The sequence below is a fragment of the Lissotriton vulgaris genome, chromosome 2_1 (genome assembly GCF_964263255.1).
Source record: "Lissotriton vulgaris chromosome 2_1, aLisVul1.2, whole genome shotgun sequence".
NCBI classification, from domain to species: domain Eukaryota; kingdom Metazoa; phylum Chordata; class Amphibia; order Caudata; family Salamandridae; genus Lissotriton; species Lissotriton vulgaris.
In genome coordinates, this window is record NC_141687.1 from 392,368,092 (window position 1) to 392,391,482 (window position 23,391).

Genomic DNA, 23,391 nt, shown 5'->3' on the forward strand with positions numbered 1-23,391 from the left:
GGACCAAACTGGGAGACGAGTAAACAATGTCCGATGTCAGGCTGGGTAGGTGACAGCCAAGGGGCCAGACTCCTCTATAGCTGCATAGGACAGCTCCACCGGGCATCGGCCAAGGTTGTTCAGGCTCCGCTGTAGGTATACACGTCAGTTGAAACAGGGAGTTACAGGGTACATAGTTACAGCAGTTAGCATCAAGAGAATCAGAGAGGAGGGGGAGGGAAGGAGACCAAATGGGGGGGGGAACAGCCATGACAATGCAGGGATTACTCTGCACTGCCATTACAACGCAGGGACCACAACGAAATTTGCCACTACGACTTTCGCTGGAGGGCGCTGTTGGATAGGGAATAGTTCAATTCGCTATCCAACACCTTCCCTACTGTCAACGTGGGCTGGAGTTGGAATAGAAAACCAAACCATTCCACCATCCAGCGCCCTCTAGCGAAAGCCAATGCAACAACCCCCGTTGCAATTCCCGCGTTGCAATGGCATGCGGGGCAAAAGCCCGCGATGTAATGCCATACAACCAAACGGGGAGACTCGGAAAACAATGTCAAATGTTCGACTGGGTAGGTGACAGCCGAGGGGCCAGACTCCTCTATAGCTGCATAGGACAGCTCCATCGGGCATCCGCCAAGGTTGTTCGGGCTCCGCAGTAGGTATCCACATCCGTTAAATCTGCCGGTAAGTACAAAACCGTATCCCTTTCTTCCTGGAGGACGCAATGAGAGATCAAAGGAGGTGGAAAAGGAAATGGCTACCTGGAGGAGGGTGATGTAGAATCGAATTGCTCAGGGGGGAATTATGTGCAACCACAAGGCACCAGGCACACAGGAGGCAGATGGGACGCTGTGCAAGCTGTATGGGATCCTGCTGACACATTGCTTCAAATATGTTTATTTTTACGTTTTACTCTTATGATGACTAATCAGATTGACGGGCATGATATATTCCTTTTCTAATTGTCATTGTGGAGTCTTGAACATGTTTACCTGAGATGTGAGATTTTATTTTTTCTTAGCTTTATTCAAGTTCAACAATTACAGGGATTTAAGTTGCCCTTTCCTCTCCTCATGTAAAGTACAATGACCAGTGTGAGCTCTCATCTGGATGAAGACATTGCACATATTTTTAATGTCCTCAATTCGTTTGTCCAGGCTGGGTATAAACTCCTTCCTGTTATCTAAAAACACTTCTGTTACAAAGGTTCACAGTTTGGAACGGAATGGCTGTGGAATTTTACTTTTATTTTCTCCTCAAAGGCACCTGTCAGAAATTTTACAATGCCAGGTTACCAAATAAAACCTTGGTACAAACCTTTACAGGCTATCGTGAATTCTTTATCCATTTCGTTCTTCTGTCAGTACAGGTCCATACTGCCTTTTAATGATTGTCGATAGAGTGTCATCATTTTTTGTTGTTGTTGTAAACAAATTTTATTGATTTGCAATAAAACAGTGAAAACAGCCCACATGGTGTTGCGGAAGACATGATGTCCATCTCAAGATTCAACATAGTGGGATACAAAAGTGCGAAATAATCCTTCAGGTTAGAGTGCCAGTCCACCTGTTGGGGAAATATGGTAATGCACATCTTAAGCCAGTGCCCGCCCACTACTCAGGATCCTGTGGTGCTTGTTAGTGCGCTCTGTGTCCTAAATCCTGCGGGAATATTAACCAATGACCGCCCACCTAACTCCCTTCAAACCCCTGCCCTCCCCACCCCCCAGGTATGTCGCCAATACGGCAAAGCATCTGTACTCGGACATTGGTCAATTCAGTCATAAAGTATTCATTAACCTTGCCCGGGGTAAGGTACGCCCTGTCCAGGACATGGAAGTGAATGAATTGGAAGCGTGCATTCCAGGCCCTTTCTACAAGTTCCCCCCATGGTTTCTTACCAATGGCCTCACCCAGGTCCTCCTCCGATTTGAGGCGCAGAGCCGTTAGGGGCCGGCGCAGTCCCTGTGTGATACGCCTGTAGAGGCAAGTGACTGCCTTGATAGTACCCGCCGCCATCACCACATATTGACAGGCCAGGAAGATCTGGGGTTCCACCATATCCTCTTGCCAATGTTTTCTGATAGCTGCCGTCACAGCGGCAAGTAGGAGGAACTCACCTCTGGGGAGGTCGTACCGCTTCTGAAGATCATTAAACGGGAACAAGGTATTGTTTTCAAATAAATCTCCTACAGTGGAGATCCCAACCTCATTCCATAATCTCAACCTGCTCCAGCAAACAACCAACAGGATCTCAGGCGCATACGGGGTCCGCACCTGTGCTCGTCTAGCTAGTCTGTTGCAACAGTGGCGCACCGTTTGTAAGTCCGAGGGGGATCACCCCCATGGGCAGACGCAGTAGCACTCCGGATAGGAGGGTCAGGCTTGAGTCCGGACCATCATGGTCTTCCATGTTTTTTAACCGTCCTGCCATCCATTTCGTGTACCACTGAGCTGCCCTGCATGATATTAGGCCTCAAAATCCAGCACCGCAAAACCTCCCTACGCCCTGGGTCTCATCATAGTGGTGAGAGCCACTCTCCGCCTCCCAGTACCCGTTAGCATTGTGTTGAGTTGAGCAAAAATCTTGGGTTGGTTCCAGATTGGAGGCGTCCGGAAGAAATAGAGAAGCCTGGGTAAATGAAAGGGTCCCCCAGAACTCAAAGTTGCCCTTTGTGCTACTTGCTGCGCGCCCTATGTTACCCTCTAGTAGATCGACAGGGTCATGGCATATCCCATTCCCCAGGTAAGGTAGGCATCTAGTTTCCCAAGGTACACCCTGAGCTTCCGTAGATCCGTCTCTACCCGACAGCGTAGGGAAAAGACACGACTTGGCCCAGTTCACCCTAAGCCCCGCAACTCTCCCCACGAGACCTAGCAGCTCCTTGGCTCCTCCTAGTGCCTCCCCCGAGACGGCCAGATACAGTAGGAGGTTGTCCGCATATAACGTAATGTGCTGTAACTGTCCCTCCACCACCAGCCACTGATAGTAACGACCTGACCTGGCGTGCACAGCCATGGGTTCCATCGCCAGCGTGAACAATAAGGGCGAAAGAGGACAACCTTGTCTCGTACCTCTGCCCACCATACAAGCTTTCAAAATCAACCACCCGTCCAAACTCTGGCATTGGAATTTTTGTACAGGAGCGCCTTCCACTCTGCGAAGCGGCCCCCAGGCCAAATGCTCTCAGAATCCTAAATGGATATTGCCATTCTAGGCTGTCAAAGGCCTTCTCAATGTCGACCGTAAAAATGTACGCTTCCTCCTTGGAGTAGGTGTCTGCCCCCAATATCCGCGGCAGCCTACGGACATTCATCGCTGTGTTTCTGGATGGAATAAAGCCTGCCTGATCTACATAGATAAGCGTTGGCATGTGGGCTAATAGCTGACTTGCCAATATCTGGCTTTGTATGTTATAGTCTAACTTAAGCATGGCTAGGGTTTGATACGCAGTTCGGTCCTCAGGTGGTTTACCAGGTTTTAACAGTGGGACAATCATTGCTTCCCTTGTTGAAGCAGGAAGACAACCCTCCTGTTTCGCCTCGTTGTAGTGTCACTAGCCGTGGGGCCAGTTCATCTATGTATGCAGAGTAAAACCTCACCGGGAGCCCATCCGTCCCCGGGGTCTTATTCCTAGCCATATGCTTGATGGCGCTATGAACTTCCCCAATCTCCACCTCCCTGCCCAGTTCCTCCGCCACCTCAGCATCAACCGTAGGAAGCTCCACTTGAGCCAAGAAACCCGTCTTGTCCTCAGCCCCTGGGTCATGTCTACTTTGGTAGAGGGAAGCATAATACTCCAAAAACTGAGCATTGATATCAAGATCGTCCTTCTTCTACGCGCGGGATTAGCCAGCCAGGCCAACAGTGCCCCAGATTTGACACGTTCCGTATGGGCTCAGGCAATGTATGCCTTATCAAAGCAGCGCAGCTTTTCTACTTGCGTAGAAAGGACTTCTCCGGCTGCGAGAAGATCATGTTGCCTATCCAGTCGCTCCGGTCTCTCTTTCTCCAGTTTGTACTTCCCGTAGCAGGACCCTCCGTACTCCAACCATTTCTCCATTGCAGTGTCCCCTAACAACAGTTTTAAAGGCGTCCCATTCAAAAAGTGAACTCGTCACTGTCCCAGCATTATCTAAAAAATAATCCTCAGTAATGGACCCTATTGCAGCCCGAAACACTGGATCTTCCAATGCCTCAGAGCGCAGGCGCCAACTAGGTATAGTAGGCCGGAGCCGTAACCAGTCTAAGGACCACAACAACAGGTTATGATAAGAAATCGTTCTAGCCAAATATTCACTGAGTGTGACCCCACCATGCACGTCTGGAGAACATAGGATTGAGTCAAACCGAACGTGCAGTTTGTGCAATGCAGAGTAGTAGGAATAATCCCTTTCGTCCGGGTGATCGGCCCTCCAGGTATCCGTCAACTCCCAGTGTTGCTGCCAGTCATGTCTGATCGCTGCAAGCCTATGTATGGGAGCGTCTGGGAGTGGTGGGTAAGATCGGTCCAGGTCAGCGTAAGTAATACTGTTAAAGTCCCCCGTACCCCCACAGCACTACCGACCCTGTCCGCATGGTCGCCAGCTTCCCTGATAGATGTCCAAAGAATGTAGATTGGTTCATGTTCGGGGCATAAAGACTACCATTGACTATATCCCTGCAGTCTAACGCCCCAATACCACCACATACCTGCCATCTGGATCTACCAGCTGTCTGGTACTCTGAAAAGGAAATCCTCTGCACCCAGATCAATGTGCCTTTGGCATAGGCCGAATACGTAGTGCAAAATACCTGCCCCCTCCATATCTTCTGCAACGCGATCCCTACCTTCTGCGTCAAATGAGTTTTCTGTAATAGGGCAATCTGTACCCCTCCCCGCACTGGATACGTGTGTATTTTATGATGACGCAGCATCGTGTGCATCCCCCTGACATTCCAGGAGATGCATTTAATGCCTACGGGGGATACCATTGTTCGAACCATGTCAGTCCTCCTTCGAGCCTCCCCATAGCGACATGCCTGGCCTCAAACAAAACCCCCTCAACATCCAAACCCCCACCCCCCAACTCCCCCTCCCCAGGACAGGTACCAACCAACAAGTCCCCATCCAAACTAGTGTGGCGAACTACAAGTCACGAAAAGTGGAAAGGCATAGGCTGGCCCTGTGGGAACCAGAACCCTCCCGGCTAACCCCCGCCCCATGATATAGGTTGTGGCCCCATCAGTTGCTTTGGTACCAGTAATCTGTTGCCACCTCATGGTAGCCTTCCCAACAGTCAGCCCCCAATGTCACAATGACCATTCCCCCTGCAGCCCGGCGTGTGATCGTCAGACAATGCTATCCGCTGTTTGGGGTGTGACATTGGCAATTGAATCTCAGAGTCTTGTGCTTCTGGGTCGGGAGCTTTCAGATCTGTCCATGTCATGCTCGCTGTTTGTCGACTTTGGACTAGCATCCCCCTGGCTAATCTCCGCAACGGCATGCACGGCCCTGTGTCTCTCGAGTTGGCGACCTGTCAGTGTGGGAGCCCTCAGAGATCGTGAGGGAGTGCCCGATGCCCGTCAGGCACTGCTTAGCGGCGAAGTACTTGCTATGCGTAGCTGCCACATCTCCAGCCAGTGCCAGGCTTCTTGCGGGGCAGTAAAGAGGTGAGTCTCCGTGTTGTCGACCACCCGGAGACGTGCCGAGAATAACATGGCATAGGGGATTTGCAACTGGCGCAGCTTCCGCATGAGAGGCAGGAAGGAAGCACGTTGCCTCTGTACCTCCCTGGGGAAGTTTGAATAGATCATCACCCTGGCATTCCCAATCTGTTCCGTTTTAATCCAGTGTTCTATAAAATGCACTGCATCGTCCCCTTCCTCTCGCTCCAGGACCCCCACAATAACAGATTGTTCTGGCGGGAACGCCCTTCGCTGTCCTCCGCTCTCATTTCCAACACCCTAACCTTGGCCTCCACTATTTTCAGCAAACGCTGTAGTGCTGTGACGGCCTCTGGGACCTCCTCCAAGGCTTTCTCGTTACGTTTCACACGCTCCTTAAGCTTACGATGGTCGTCCTTCAGCAGATTGAGGTCTGCCTCTACAGAATCTCTCTTTGTCTCCAGAGCTTCTCTCGAAGAAGTCATGGCCTGCATGGCGCTGTCAGCTTCAGCCGAACTCCCAAACAATGCAGCCCCTTCCTGCTGTATCAACGCTGTATCAATGCCCTCCTCACATGTTTCAACCAGCTCCCAAGTAGGCCAAGTTAGCACCCACCTTCCCGGTATCAGCTGTTCATCTCCTTGCTACAGTCCCGGTCAGGGGCCTACACGGCACAGGCCCAGCCCAGCGGCGCCCCCTGCTACTACACCACCACAGTGCAGTGTTCAGGGTATCAATAGAGTGTCATCATAAGGAATAGTTGGCATAGACGTGACTGTTCCCATGAGGCACAGGGTCAATTCTGATTTGCATATGGCTGGGTCTGAACCGGAGTGGCGAAGTAAGCTAAAGAAGGATGATGGATTTACCCAGATCTGTGACTCAGGGTGAGTGTCTGAAAAGTTTCAGCACTCCGTCCATCATCTCTTTGTGTTTGTATTGATGTGACACAACTAGAGCAAAAGCCAAATGTTTATTGATTGTAAGATTATACAGTCTAATGTTCTTTTAAAATATTAAAAGGCATTGTGCATAAGGTATTTGCACCTTTCTATCATCAGTCTATATGTAATTTTTCATCCAGATTTGTCAGATTATTAACCTAGAGTTATTACAACAGGCCCGTCTCTTCCTGGTCAGGTGAATAAGTGTTTTAGTGTTTTGTAAATCACCTGATGGTCCTCTCGAGCTTCTACTGAGGAGTCCACTGCTTAAAAATGCATGTCAAGATTCAGATCTCCTGGACCAAATATTTAATTGGCTTAAGAACAGAAAATATTAGATGTAGAATGTCTAGAAAACACTCTGAGAAATCCTCACCATATTCTCTACGTTCGCCCCTTAAGACTCTCAACCATCGCCTATTTCACCAGATGCACATAGTCGAGCATCTTGTCTTCCAGCTCATAGTTATTGATTACTTGGCCAGAATCAACCCTATCAATCAATCAATCAATCAATCACAGAATCCCAGTATAGCGAGCTACTCACCCGTAAGGGTCTCAAGGCGCTGAAAAGGGGGGGGGGGGGGTCGCTATTGCTCCAACAGCCAGGTCTTGAGTTGTTTCCTGAAGGAGAGGTGATCCAGGGTCAGCCGTAGGTGAGTGGGGAGGGAGTTCCATGTCTTGGCTGCCAGGTAGGAGAAGGATCGTCCTCCGACGGTGGACTTCCGAATTTGTGGGACGGAGGCAAGGGCGAGGCTGGCGGATCGGAGCTGGTGGGTGGGTGCGTAGAACGAGAGGCGGCTGTTGAGGTACTTCGGGCCCATGTTGTGGAGGGCCTTGTGTGCGTGGGTGAGGAGTCTGAACGTGATCCTCGTGTTGACGGGTAGCCAGTGCAGGTCTTTCAGGTGGTCATGGGTGTGGCTGCGGCGAGGGATGTCCAGGATGAGACGTGCTGTGGTGTTCTGAATGCGCTGTAGTCTTTTTTGGAGTTTGGCTGTGGATCCCACGTAGAGGGTGTTCCCGTAGTCCAGACGGCTGGTGACGAGGGCCTGGGTGACCGTCTTCCTGGTTTCTGTGGGGATCAATCGGAAGATCTTTCGGAGCATGCGCAGGGCGTTGAAGCAGGATGATGAGATTGCGTTTACTTGCTTGGTCATCGTGAGTGAGGAGTCCAGGATGAACCCCAGGTTGCGTGTGTGGTCCGTTGGTTTGGGTGCGCTGCCCAGGGCAGGGGGCCACCAGGAGTCGTCCCATGCGGAGGCAGATGGTCCGAGGATGAGGACCTCCGTCTTGTCTGAGTTCAGTTTCAGACGGCTTATCTTCATCCATTCTGCGACGTCTCTCATTCTTTCCTGGAGGTTGGCTTTTGTGGTGGTGGCGTCGTTGGTGAGGGAGAGGATCAGCTGGGTGTCGTCGGCGTAGGAGATGATGTTGAGGTTGTGTTGACGGGCGATGGCTGCGAGAGGGCTCATGTAGATGTTGAAGAGGATTGGGCTGAGTGAGGATCCTTGCGGGATGCCGCAGATGACTTCGGTAGCCACGGATCGGAACGGGGGGAGGCGGACTCTCTGGGTTCTTCCGGCGAGGAATGAGATGATCCACTCCAGGGCCGCTCCTTGGATTCTTGTGTTGCTGAGGCGCTGTATCAGGGTGTGGTGGCAGATGGTGTCCAAGGCTGCTGAGAGGTCCAGGAGGATGAGGGAAGCCGTTTCTCTGTTGTCGAGCAGGGACCTGATGTCATCAGTGGCTGCGATGAGGGCGGTCTCGGTGCTGTGGTTTGCTCGGAAGCCGGACTGTGAGGCGTCGAGGGATCCGTTGGTCTCGAGGAAGGCGTAGAGTTGTCTGTTGACGGCCTTCTCGATGACTTTGGCTGGAGAGGGGAGGAGCGAGATGGGGCGGAAGTTCTTCAGGCCCGTGGGGTCCGCGGTGGGTTTCTTGAGGAGGGCGCTCAGCTCGGCATGTTTCCAGCTCTCTGGGAAGGTGGCGGATGCGAAGTAGGTGTTGATGATGTTCCGGAGTTGGGGTGCGATGATGGAGTCGGCTTTGTTGAAGATGTGGTGAGGGCAGGGGTCGGCGGGGGATCCGGAGTGGATGGTGTTAATCAGGCGGGTGGTGTCTTCGGTGTTGACAGGGGTCCAGGTGCAGAGGGTGGTGGTTGGGGGCGCTGGTTCGATGGTAGGGTGCGTGGTTGGTGCGTCGAAGCTGTTGTGAATGTCGGCGATCTTGCGGTGGAAGAACGAGGCAAGAGCGTCGCAGAGGTCTTGCGAGGGAGTGATGTCGGTGTTGCAGGCGCTGGGATTGGAGAGCTCTTTGACGATGCTGAAGAGCTCCTTGCTGTTGTGGGTGTTGTTGTCCTGTCTTTCTTTGAATGCTGTCTTCTTGGTGGTGCGGATCAGCTGATGGTGTTTGCGGGTGGCGTTCTTGAGGGCGGTTATGTGTTCTGTTGTCTGGTCGTGGCGCCAGGCTTTCTCGAGGGTGCAGCAGGTTTTCTTGGAGTTTTTGAGGTCGGTGGTGAACCATGAGGCTTTCCTGCTGCCGGGTTTGCTGGGAGGGTTCTTCAGTGGTGCGAGTTCGTCGGCGCAGTTGGTGTTCACCAGTTGTTTGAGTCTAGCCAAATTAACTTTTAATGCACTAGGAGTGCTCCATGTAAACGTATCTTCTGGGCTACTACTAGTTGTAGAACCGGTTTTTCAATACTCAGATTTAAAGAAGTTTTAAGTTATCATGACACAGGTGGATTTTTAGTCTACACACCTTCCTTTATATTCATGTACAGTACGAGAAAAATAACTCAATAGGATTTCCTTCTTGTCTGACCAGTTAGTACTAGTCCTCTAACTCAATAGTTAAATTCTATTTTGCTCACTCTATGGAACTGTAGCCATAGATCAGAAGCACATGAAATATTCTTCCCTTGCATATGGACACCTTCTCAATTTGCCATAAGCATGAAGCAACATTTCTGTCACCCTTACAGTTAAAATGTAAGTGATAAGAACTCTGCAAAACTTGACATAATGTCTTTCACTTCTGCGCACCTCGCAGAACATTTTGGCTGCCAAGGACACTGACATTTAGCTAAATATTGCATACTATAACATTTAAAACTACCACTTTTAAAACATGACCTCACATTTTCTTGCAATGTCTTTGTTTCTGAAGATACCTTATTGAATTTAGGAACTATGTGACTACAAACAGTACTTCATCGGTACCCATTTTATTTTTTACAAAGGTCCTTTCCATATTCAAATATGTGTTCTTATCCTTTAGCCAACCAGTGGTACTTCTAGGTAAGGTTCACCCATTAAGCAGCTGTCCTGCTGTAATTCTTGCATTTAAATGTTGCATGTGACAGCATTAGCATGAAAAGCTGTAACATACTCAGCTGTTGCCATCTCTCTTTGCTCTCTAAGCCCAAAGGGATGCCTGACTATGATCTCAATGACCCTAGGTGTACAGGAAAGATTCACTTATTTTCTTTTTGACCTCCAGTTCCTGGCAATTATTGTGCCCTTATACACCGTGGGAACACGTTTTTTTATATTAAACTGTAAACACATGCAGAGAACCAACAGTCATCATGTGTTAACCATTCTTTCCTTCTGTGACAACCACTTCAAATTCAGCTTTTCTGGTGAAGCCAAGTAGTTCAAGTTAACGTTTTGCATGGCATAGGCACGTTATAGCAGTCAGGTTTCATGAATATTGAAGACAAACGTGAAAACCTAGTAACACCACATGCAGGTCAATCCAGCTTGCAGATGCAGGGTTAGATCCAAAACTATGAAGGCATGAGATTCCAATACATTTAATCACACCAGAATTGGTACTCGATAATGCGTTGTTCGCCTTGACTAAATTGTACAATAATGCAAGGACAAACTGAAAAGAAGGATGCTAGCATAAAAATACTATGAAACAGGCGTGAGAATGAGAAACTTTCCATACACAAATGCAGTTTGAGGACTTCATACACCCAACTACATTACAGCAGGGGTGTGGAATGTAATAAAAAAACTACTTGTCCATGAGGCAGGTTGCTCCATAAAACGATTTGTCCTGTAACAAAATCCAGCTGTCCCTTAAGTGTCATGTAGTGTGGCGACAACTCATGGCAGCAATCTTATTATATAAGAGTTCTGATGATAGTCTCTCTGATTATGCCTGCGCTCATACTATATTTTCACAAGAACAAGGGAACCCAAAAGGTATATCATAGGGACCTTGGGCAGTATCAATTTACAAAAGACAATGGTCCCTATATGTGGACAGGATAGCAAAAAATAATAATTATACACCTAATAAGTAGTATGTTTCTTTGTCCAGGCGGACAAGAATTTTATTTTAAATGATCAAGTTCATAGAGGGAGTTTTAGGACCAAGATAACAAGTGGGCACAGCCGTGACCCACAACATTTAAGACAAAATAACAAAGAAATGGCCAAAAAGGCAAATCGAAAATCTGTCTGTATACTATTGTTCAGTGCTACTGACTCAATCTCTTAAACATAACCATACCATTGCATCAAACAATATAGCATTCATCATATTGCATATGGGGTTTTTTGTCGACGACGTTTCGATGCCTTTTAAAATAATGACATCATCATCAGGACAAGAATTATCAGCATTATTGTTTTGTTCAACAATTATTAACACAATGCCTATTATCGCATTACTTTACATGAAGGAAATGGGAGGCAAGGGGGAAGGAAAAACAGAAATTGTATATAAGTATCAGCATGTAAGGAACAATTTTAAAAAACATGAGTGACATGAGAATTGCGGCAAGTGAAAAACCATGCATATAGCTGAGTGGAGTCGATAATCGGCGAGTGAAGGGGATGGTGGTATATGTGAGTTCCAGGTCTTTATTAAGATCAATAGCAAGTGAGGGTGGAAAATACTAGTCACGATTACCCGATCGGTCCGGTGATGAAAAGGCTAAGTCGTGAATGGCGTGAAAAATTACTGTGGCTAAGTTCATGGAAGTGTCAATAATTACGGGCGATGGTACGTCATGAATGGCGTGAAACAGCTATTGGCTAAGTCATTGGTGTGGCAATAATCGCGGGCGGTGGCAGGAGAAGAAACCGAGTAACCTACATGTCGGTTTACTCGCTGGTTGTCTCGTTCTGGGTTATTGAGGAGAAACCGCGGGGCTATTGGCATTCTGAGGATGAAAAGATGTGACGTTAACGGTACCGGTCTTTTAATAAGGCGGGGTGCCGGATCGAGGGTGAAGGACATAGTTACCTTTCAAAACGATTCCGGGGCTCCCATCAAGGTTGTATAGAAACGCCAGGAGTAGAGCGCGATGGCTCAATCTGAAAGGGAGCGGGCGGTTAGATACTTGCATGTAAAAGTATCAGGGTGCTCCAAACAGAGTTACCGGCTGGCGAGAGTCACTTACTTGTATTGGCAGGAGCACAGTGGCTAATACGGCAGTCCGATGGGAGTGAACTTCCGAGCAACCATGCGAGCTAGCTAATCAACCCTCATGGTCTCTAAAAATCGATGATGGACTTACTGTGACTAGGTAGAGCAGTGCGGCGGCCATATTGGAGTGGTGAAAGGGATCAGTGTGATTGTGTAAAACTAATAATGCAGCATGCATTAACCGCAGTATGTGACTTCTTTAAAAACTGTTTAAATGACAGAAATGACATATAACTGAGATTACAATAAGGAGGTCCAGTCCTCAAGACGATTAAGGCCTTTTCTGATACTGTCAGTTTTTAGAATCCAATGCAGTTCCTCTTTATTCAGCAATTGGGAGAGATCCACTCCTCTTGGAGGTGGTTTGATGATAGAAACAACTGTCCAAAGTAATTCATCTTCGCTGTGGCCTTTTTCGTGGAAATGTTCAACTAGTGGTGCATTGGCCGTGTTACACCGGATCCTGCTTCGGTGTTGGCCAATTCTTAGTTTTACTTTCTGACTTGTCTGCCCTATATAAATAAGCATGCAGGGACAGAAAATTGCATATACCAAATTTACAGAGTTACAGTTGGAAAAGTATCTTCGGTCAAATTTGATAGTACCATATTCAAAAGATTTTCCTTCAATAGTAGAGTCACAATAAATGCAATTCCCACATTTAGAATGGCCAGTTAAAGGTGGGAGACCCCATGCATCATTTATAGTCGTTTTTAGGGGTTGTGTAGGCAGAGATGCTCTTACTAGGTGGTCTTTGATGTTTTTGGCCCGTTTGAAAGCGAACATTGGACGTTCTAGTGTCAGTTGACCAGCATTGAGGACTGGCCAGTGCTTGAGCACACTCTTTCTGATAGCATTGGAGGCTGGGGAAAATGTGGTGACAGAAATGAGTCTATTCTGATCTTTTTTCTCCTTCGGTTCCAAGAGGGTTTCCCTTGGGCAATACCAGGCTCTTTTTAAAGAGCGGCGCACTAGCTTACGAGGGTAACCTCTGTTCCTAAGTTTGCGGCGGAGGGTTTTAGCTTCAGTAAAATAATCCTCCTTGAAATAGCAGTTGCGCCTAATGCGTAGGAACTGGGAGAAAGGCAGGGAATCACGCAAAGCTCTTGGGTGATGACTACTGTACTCAAGAAGAGTGTTGCGTTCAGTAGGTTTTCGGTGTAGAGTGGTGGTGAGGCGACCTTCTGTGTTTTTTATTTCTAGATCTAAGAATGGGATGCTCTCTTTACTGGTAGATAAGATATATTTGAAGCCTCCACTGTTGTTGTTGAGCCAGTGTTGGAAAAGTGTGAGGTTATCAAGTGATTCAGTCCAAAGTAGAAAAATGTCGTCAATGTAACGTTTCCACAATGTGATACCATTGTGGAAAGGATTGGACACATTCAAAATACTGTTGGTCTCTAAATGATCCATGTACAGAATGGCCAGGTTAGGGGCAAAAATTGCTCCCATGGAGGTACCCCTAACCTGGCCATAAAACTGTCCTTCAAAAAGGAAAAAGTTCTTAGTCAGGCAAATTTCCAGTAACTGGAGGATAAAGTTAGATGGGACACTGTGAGGACGTGTTCGTGTCTCTAACACCCCTTCAATCACACGAAGAGATTCGTATTGGGGGATGTTAGTATAAAGTGATTCCACATCCAGCGTGCACATGGTGCTGGATGTGGGATCAAATGGATAGTCTTCGATCATATTAATCATAGCCATACTGTCTTTGATATAGCATGCAGTATCTGGTACAAATGGCTTGATAAAGAAGTCTATATAGTGGCCCAATGGTTCGTGGACTGAACCACATCCAATTACTATGGGGCGGCCTGGTGGAGATTGTGAGTTTTTATGCACTTTCGGGAGGCAGTAGATCACAGGGATGCAGGGAGATTTAGTATTAAGGAAATCAAATTCCTTTTTAGATAGGAAGCCTAGGTCAAGTGCCTCTGAAGTGACTTTAGCAATCATGTCCTGAATCTCTGCAGTGGGGTTGCGAGGAAGTTTACAATAGTGCTCATGGTTGCTCAATTGACGCATTATTTCGTCTTTATACAGGTTGATATCTTGGATCACGATGCCTCCGCCTTTGTCAGCAGGTTTTATTATTAATGACTAGTTGTTTTTCAAGGAGGCAATGTCATTTTTCTCTTCTATTGTGATGTTATAAGGTATAAAGGACCTCTTGTTTTCCAGATCAGTAAGGTCTTTTAGGATTAGTTTTTCAAAAGTTGGTATCTCTGGCGGGATCATGCCAGTGGTAGGGAAAAATTTAGACGGTGGTTTGAATGGAGTGTTACCAGGTTTAGAAGGAGAGGGATTCAAAAGGAAATAGCTATGGAGGCGAATTTTCCTAAAGAACCGTAACAATTCCACCTGTATATCTTGAAAATTGGGGCGTACTGTGGGAACAAATGACAGGCCTCTGCTCAATAACTAGACTTCAGTACTGGACAGGATATGTTCAGTGAGGTTAAAGATGGGCAAGAGACCGGTCTCTAAATCAGTGCTGATATTATTGGGAGAATGATCTGATGATGTTACCATCGGTAATGCTGTCTGCGTGTGAAACGTTCGCCTGGGGGGTTTACTGGTTTTTTCCATGTCGAGGGTTGCTTTCCTCTGCCCCTTGGTTGACCCCGACCCCCTTCTAAAAAAGGACGGTTAGAAGGGCCTGGGCTGTCGCTTTGGTCTGACTGTCCAGAGGAATCAGCTGAGCTATCAGTGAAGCCAACAAACTGTTGCCTCCTGTTGAATCGTCCCCAGGGTCTTTGATTTTGTGGACCGTTATAAGGGCGAGAGGTGTAGTAATCTTTGGCAAGATAGGGGTACGTTCTCTCTTGGTTAAAGTTTTTAATATCTTTGCGTACTTTGTTTTGTTTTTTGTTTAGTTCAATTTTATGGAAATCTTTGATAGTTTTATTGATTTTTTTCAAGAAGTTTACTTGTTTCACATCTGGTGTTATCCTTGATCTGTTTCTCGAGGTCTGTTATTTCTGTATTTAATTTTTGGAGCTCTTTAGTAGCAATGTCAATCCCGAGCACCATCCAGTGCCGGGAACATGTAGTGCTTATATAGCTGAAACCATTCAAGTATTTAGGATTATTGGTAAAAACTCCCGGTACGTTACGTACTTGTAAACCTAATGGGATTGTATTGGATTTGAGGTAGTCAGTTCGAAGTCTGATCATTAACAGCAGACGTACCTCCTTTATCTTCAGTTTCTCTAGGTCATCTGCTAGGGAAGTGCTGGACCCAGATGGTGTTTCTGCTGTATCAGAGAGGAGAGAGGGACCTCCTAGAATCTTATTGATATATTCTAAGTTATATAATGGAGGGTGAGGATCGGACATGCTTTTTAGAAAAAATCCAGGAGGTAAAAATAGTGGGGAGAGAAGACTTTACAGTGACGGGTGAACAGTACAGGGGTGGACAAGGTGGACTCACTTGCGAGGAAGGGGCTAGGATTACCTGAATCCCTTGCAATCCAGCGATTGCGCTAACTATATTTTCACAAGAACATGGGAACCCAAAAGGTATATCATAGGGACCTTGGGCAGTATCAATTTACAAAAGACAATGGTCCCTATATGTGGACAGGATAGCAAAAAATAATAATCATACACCTAATAAGTAGTATGTTTCTTTGTCCAGCCGGACAAGAATTTTATTTTAAATGATCAAGTTCATAGAGGGAGTTTTAAGACCAAGATAACAAGTGGGCACAGCCGTGACCCACAACATTTAAGACAAAACAACAAAGAAATGGCCAAAAAGGCAAAGCGAAAATCTGTCTGTATACTATTGTTCAGTGCTACAGACTCAATCTCTTAAACATAACCATACCATTGCATCAAACAATATAGCATTCATCATATTGCATATGGGGTTTTTTGTCGACGACGTTTCGATGCCTTTTTACATTATGACATCATCAGGACAAGAATTATAAGCATTATTGTTTTGTTCAACAATTATTAACACATTGCCTATTATCGCATTACTTTACATGAAGGAAACGGGAGGCAAGGGGGAAGGAAAAACAGAAATTGTATTTAAGTATCAGCATGTAAGGAACAATTTTAAAAAACACGAGTGACATGAGAATTGCGACGAGTGAAAAACCATGCATATAGCTGAGTGGAGTCGATAATCGGCGAGTGAAAGGCATGGTGGTATATGTGAGTTTCAGGTCTCTGTTAAGATCACTAGCGCCATGAAACCGCTGGGTAAAAGAGCGCTGTATAAATGTTTTAAATTCAAATTCAAATTCAATAGCAAGTGAGGGTGGAAAATACTAGTCTTGATTACCCGATCGGTCCGGTGATGAAAAGGCTAAGTCGTGAATGGCGTGAAAAATTACTTTGGCTAAGTTCATGGAAGTGTCAATAATCACGGGCGATGGTACGTCGTGAATGGCGTGAAACAGCTATTGGCTAAGTCATTGCTATGGCAATAATCGCGGGCGGTGGCAGGAGAAGAAACCGAGTAACCTACATGTCGGTTTACACGCTGGTTGTCTCGTTCTGGGTTATTGAGGAGAAACCGCGGGGCTATTGACATTCTGAGGAAAGAAAAGATGTGACGTTAACGGTGCCGGTCTTTTAATAAGGCGGGGTGCCGGATCGAGGGTGAAGGACACCGTTACCTTTCAAAACAATTCCGGGGCTTCCATCAAGGTTGTATAGAAACGCCAGGAGTGGAGCGCGATGGCTCAATCTGAAAGGGAGCGGGCGGTTAGATACTTGCATGTAAAAGTATCAGGGTGCTCCAAACAGAGTTACCGGCTGGCGAGAGTCACTTACTTGCATTGGCAGGAGCACTGTGGCTAATACGGCAGTCCGATGGGAGTGAACTTCCGAGCAACCATGCGAGCTAGCTAATCAACCCTCATGGTCTCTAAAAATCGATGATGGACTTACTGTGACTAGGTAGAGCAGTGCGGCGGCCATATTGGAGTGGTGAAAGGGATCAGTGTGATTGTGTAAAACTAATAATGCAGCATGCATTAACCGCAATATGTGACTTCTTTAAAAACAGTTTAAATGACAGAAATGACATATAACTGAGATTACAATAAGGAGGTCCAGTCCTCAAGACGATTAAGGCCTTTTCTGATACTGTCAGTTTTTAGAATCCAATGCAGTTCCTCTTTATTCAGCAATTGGGAGAGATCCACTCCTCTTGGAGGTGGTTTGATGATAGAAACAACTGTCCAAAGTAATTCATCTTCGCTGTGGCCTTTTTCGTGGAAATGTTCAACTAGTGGTGCATTGGCCGTGTTACACCGAATCCTGCTTCGGTGTTGGCCAATTCTTAGTTTTACTTTCTGACTTGTCTGCCCTATATAAATAAGCATGCAGGGACAGAAAATTGCATATACCAAATTTACAGAGTTACAGTTGGAAAAGTATCTTCGGTCAAATTTGATAGTACCATATTCAAAAGATTTTCCTTCAATAGTAGAGTCACAATAAATGCAATTCCCACATTTAGAATGGCCAGTTAAAGGTGGGAGACCCCATGCATCATTTAGAGTCGTTTTTAGGGGTTGTGTAGGCAGAGATGCTCTTACTAGGTGGTCTTTGATGTTTTTGGCCCGTTTGAAAGCGAACATTGGACGTTCTAGTGTCAGTTGACCAGCATTGAGGACTGGCCAGTGCTTGAGCACACTCTTTCTGAAAGCATTGGAGGCTGGGGAAAATGTGGTGACAGAAATGAGTCTATTCTGATCTTTTTTCTCCTTCGGTTCCAAGAGGGTTTCCCTTGGGCAATACCAGGCTCTTTTTAAAGAGCGGCGCACTAGCTTACGAGGGTAACCTCTGTTCCTAAGTTTGCGGCGGAGGGTGTTAGCTTCAGTAAAATAATCCTCCTTGAAATAGCAGTTGCGCCTAATGCGTAGGAACTGGGAGAAAGGCAGGGAATCACGCAAAGCTCTTGGGTGATGACTACTGTACTCAAGAAGAGTGTTGCGTTCAGTAGGTTTTCGGTGTAGAGTGGTGGTGAGGCGACCTTCTGTGTTTTTTATTTCTAGATCTAAGAATGGGATGCTCTCTTTACTGGTAGATAAGGTATATTTGATGCCTCCACTGTTGTTGTTAAGCCAGTGTTGGAAAAGTGTGAGGTTATCAAGTGATTCAGTCCAAAGTAGAAAAATGTCGTCGATGTAACGTTTCCACAATGTGATACCATTGTGGAAAGGATTGGACACATTCAAAATACTGTTGGTCTCTAAATGATCCATGTACAGAATGGCAAGGCTAGGGGCTAGGGGTTAGGGGCACCGGAGCGCCGTGGCTCATGACGAGCTCAGCTCGTCATGAGCGTCGAAGAGGTTAAGACTGCATTAGTCGGTGGGTTTCCTCTGGACTAGTAGCTGCTCCTTCTCGGATGTGTAATGAAGGATGTGGATGGAGTCAGGCGGAAGTGAATAAATACTTCCGGTGTGTGGCGGTGGTGAAACAAGACTAGACCGCGCCATTTGATGCACATGCGCGGTGAGTCAGAGAAACCTTGCGAGTCAAGGACAAGTAAGACAAAATGAAAGTCCGAGGAGTAACTCACAACTGGCAAGAGATGTGAATGGGAAAAGGAAAAATTGTGGTGGTACCTAGTGGCAATACGCACGTGTGAGTTGCATTCATGCAAAGGTCGGGACCCTCAATTACAACAATGTGCTAGATCCCTGACTAGGTCAGGGAGAGAGTTAAAAGGGCCAATTAGGAGGTGATAGAGGCTTATGGCAGGCGAGCAATATCTGAAACTGGTGATAACAACATAATTAACAGACAATCATTTACAGAAGAAACACTTATATCAGTGGACATAAAATGAAGGAGGCTAAATTTACAGTTGGTAGAAGATACATTATTGCTGGTGATGGAGGCAGTCATAGAATAGCATTCCATTCCGCTAGTGAGTTTAGACCTTGGTCGATTTAGCGACAGTTAAAAATCCATTTACATTCCAGTCTATTCAAGGTCTGTTGCAGATCCCCTCCTCTGGAATGAGGGCATAGAGCGTCCATAATGTGCCACGTGAAATCCATTTCTGAATGTCCTTTCTCGATGAATTGTTCCACTAGTGGTGCTGTTGTCAATTTGCAGGGGATCTTGCTCTTATGCTGGATATTCTTGATTTTATCTTTTGAGTTGTCTGGCCTATGTACATGTTACAAGGACACCAAATGCAATTTATGACATTACTTGAATTACAGTTGAAAAAGAAATTAAGTGTGTATGTCACATTGCCATATTCAAAAACTTTGGTATTTTCGGTGGAGACAAATGCTGAACAATTGCTGCACTTGTAATGTCCCTGAATGTGCTGGAGTCCTAGGTATGACTGAATTAACCTATCGCTGCGCGTGGGTTTATGTGCTCTCACCAGGTGGTCCTTCATATTCCGGTTCCTTTTGAAGGAAAAGAGGGTAGCTCGTTGGCAACGTTACTTTTCACCTCTGATCTTTGCTTTGACTAGATATATGACCATCAGATCGTTTGAATTTGTCTCCATTTTTAGAACAACCATAATTAATTAATACTTTAAATTGACGAGTTTTGATCTACAGGGAGCACTGCATTATTACTTAACTGTGCATCGCAATTATTGATCCAGGGCCTTCGCCTAAAATGTACCTTCTTTCCTATAGATTCTTCATTCTCACATTTCCTTGTCCTGATGATGATCTCAAATCATTGAGATCGAAATGCTGTTGTCATCTATACAATGAAAAACTCCTGTACTGTTTAAAATTACCACTAGGAGTTTTTGTCCATGTTGTCAATGCGATGTATATATTTTAAATGTCACCCTCACTCGCCACTTCACGTTTGTTTTCACTCTTAATGTGAGCACTTGAACTATAATTCTTAAAAACAGCCTTGCTGTATCATCTGTAATAAAATATTTTTGCATTGCGAAAGTCCATGTGTGCCCCGACATTTGTCTTTCAAAAAAGTGTTTAACTTTGTTTTGCCTCTCTGGGCATAAACTGACCCCATTTGCCTAGAACTATAAGTTTAGATACTATCATAATTGAGCAGTTTCTTTTGCTGTTTCCTAGAACTTTTCTGGCCTAGCATGAACCATTGTTCTTTCTAAAATACTTAGGGCCAGATGCATCAAGCATCCATTTTGCGATTCCTTATTAGCGAAAATTAAGGAATCGCTAATAAGGAATAGCAAAATGGAATGCATCAAGCAATCACAAAAAAAATAGCGATTCCTTAATTGCGACTCGCAAATTGCGAGTCGCAATTAATGAATACCTCCCCATTCATTCCTATGGGCCTAGAGGCCCATAGGAATGAATGGGAAGACAATCTCAATTTGCGAATCGCAATTAGCGATTCACAAATTGAGATTGCGAGTTCAAGGGTGCAGGGGTGTCCAAAGGACACCCTGTTACACCCCTGAATGTGATCTGTGCACATATGTTGCGCACACACATGCCCTTAGGGCATGTGTGTGCGCAACATGAAACTTTGAAAAAAGCACAAAAGTGCATTTTTCAAAGTTTTTGCAAATTACCATGAAGTTGTACTTCATGGTAATTTGCGTGCCCTATTAGCGAATTCGCTATTTTTGATACTTTCATGCATTGCATTTAAGGAATCTCAATTAGAGATTCCTTAAATACAAACAATCGCATTTTAGCGAATTCTTTATTTGCGATTTTTGCATTTGGGATGATGCATCCCAAATGCAAAAATTGCACTCGCAAAGGGCCAGATTCTGAGAATCTGGCCCTTTTGCGAGCGCATTTCGCTTGATGCATCTGGCCCTTAGTCTACCCCAGGTTCAACTGTCGGGATCCCCTTGTTTTTCATATACATGGCCTGTCCTTTGGGCTGAACAATCCAAAAGGGCATCTGGCACCAAGCTGAAGTCACCCCCATTAAAAAAGCATCAGGAAATGTGAGCATCCTTCCCTCTGCTTGTTGCATAAACCCCACACCACAGGAATGAGTCTCTCTCATCTGGCCAACATGCTGCTGTGGTATGTGGAAGGCAGCAACCTGAAGGGAGCATCGGGTAAGTGGGAAAACAATCAAATTATCTGATAGAGACATTTAGCCGCAGATTCTTTAACTTAAAATATCCCCAGGCGTGAGATTGGATCCGGAAAATGTTTTGCAGCAGCACCTCTGCATGCCTGGGGACGGCGCCACACGACCCCGCCCTGACGTCGTCCACGTATGTGACGTCAGTGCGGTCATATAAGTCTATCCCGGCGCGCTGTCATCAGTTTCCTTCTTGTGAGTGAGCTCCTCTGGCCTCTTTTTAGGCCTCATTTTCAACGCTTCGTGCCAGGAACAGTGTGCGATGCCTTCGGGCTTTAAGTCTTGTAATTCCTGTTCGCGGTAAATGTCCGCCACAGACCTGCATCTTATTTGTTTGTGGTGTCTGGGCGAGCACCATGACTCCAAGGACTATGAAGCCTGCCAGCGTCTGCAACTGAAGTCTTGGCGGAAGCGCCGTATGAAGGTTCTCCCGACACTGCTGTCCCGGTCAGAGTCGTCTTGCCCCCCCGGCCTCTTTGTCGACTGCAGGCCCCACTACTGTTCGGTCCTGCCGTCGATCGCCCTCTGGGGTCCGGGGCCGTCGTTCTCCACTTGGTAAGTCAAGGCGCTTGTCGCCAAGGTCTTCGACCTCACCTTCTTCCGTTGTCAGGTGCACTGATTCCCGGAACTTTCCGGACATGCGCTACCGACGGTCCCCCCGCCTTTTTATCCGCCCTTTTCGTGTGTGAGGGCGATTCGGGCCTAGATTGAGGCCTATGCTAAGGCTTTGCAGGACTCCCTTGGGTACTCTCCCGTTCCTGGGGTGTTCTCTGGACCTCTGCTTGCTGTGGGGTCTCCGACTGACTCGCCAGCAGGCTCACCCCCGGCGCCAATTGAGACTTTGCCTCCCAGGAACATCGGAGATGTGGTGTCGTTAGGGCCCGGCCCGGCTGGGTCCCCCTCTATGCTCCACATGGAGTCATTGGGGTGTGGCCCTGCTGGGTCCCCCTCTACGACCCACACCGCATAGCCCCGCTGGGCTCCCTGTGGCATTGCAGGTGGTTGCCGGTGCTCATAGTCCTGACTTGAGCACACCCCAGCCTTCCGGGCAGGCGGCTGCCTGTCCATAGCCGGGGTCGGCGCCGGAGGCTCGCCTCCTTTCTCTAGAAATGTGGCCTCTACTGGATGAGGCGGAGCCGGGGAGGCGCCGGAAGATTATCCTGCTTGCCCCGGCGCCTTCTCCTTCAGAGGGGGAGCTTGTCATAGTCTCGGTGCCGGACAGCGCCGACTCAACGCCAGATGCTGCCGAATCGGCGTCTGACGAGGCACAATCAGCATTTTGGCCCTGTGTGGACGCCGGGTTCTGGACTTTTCTATGAAGGCCTCTGGAGAGAGTTCGGCGCCGCCCTACCGCCCGGCGTCATCTGAGCAAGTGTTACCAGTGGCCTCCTTGGATTTTGTGGAGCCTCCTCAGGAGCTTTTAGATCCGGCAGGCTGTTCGCCTCCCCAGGAGCCCGGTCAGGATCATCATTCTTTCGTTACTGCGTTCTTTTGGCCTGGCGTACTCCCCTAAGAGGTGTTCCCCGTTGTTTGCGGTATGCATACTCCATGTGGGGTACTTGTACGCTATTATATAGCCTTGCTTATCGTACCTGGGCCTGGAGATCCTGTGGGCTCCATGCGTCGCTTGGTGGTCCGTTGTACCGTGTTCTATGTTTTTCCGTGCTGCCATCTGCTTACGCCATGGTCATCCACCTCCTTTGGGTAGTTCTGTCTCTACATAATTGTATGTTTATACATTTATGTCTATATGCTGGTTGCCTTGGTATCCTCTTCTTATGTCGCCACCTCTTGTCGAGGCTGCGTGGTCTGCACTAATATCTCCTTGTTTCCGCTTACTGGAGTGATTTTCCTAATTTGACTTTAAGGTGCCTATGGCCGTTTGCCTGCTGCATATTTCTACCTGCTACAGCAGGTTTACAATTGATGCTAATTGCCCTTAATGATCCCTTTTGGTATTGGGTGTGCACTTGACGTGTTTCTTGTCCCGCCCGGCTAATCCTAACGCATTGCTCAGGTTCTAGTCTTGCCTTTGGGATCTTAACACCGGCTTCTTCAGCTTCCTTCTGTAGGCTAGTCTGTTAGGCTCTGGTTGCATCTCTTCAAGTTCCTTTCGAGCTTGGGTGGGTGTACTCATCGTGCATCAGTAAGCGGAGAGTAATCCTTCTTTTTCTCTCTTTCTCTCTCTTTCTGTCTCGCTCTCTCTTTCTCTCTCGCTCTCTCTCTTGCTCTCTTGCTCTGGTGTAGGGATAATGCCGTTCTACCTGTCATTTTTATACAGGTATTTTGTAGCGCAATTCTGGCG

The 23,391-nt window shown here is 46.9% G+C and overlaps 1 protein-coding gene across 5 annotated transcripts in view; it reads left to right on the plus strand.

Annotated features, from left to right (window-relative positions):
- Nucleotides 1-23,391, plus strand: part of LOC147730436 (caspase-8-like) — a 260,962-nt gene that overhangs the window by 138,022 nt on the left and 99,549 nt on the right. The gene's annotated exons all lie outside the window — the stretch shown is intronic.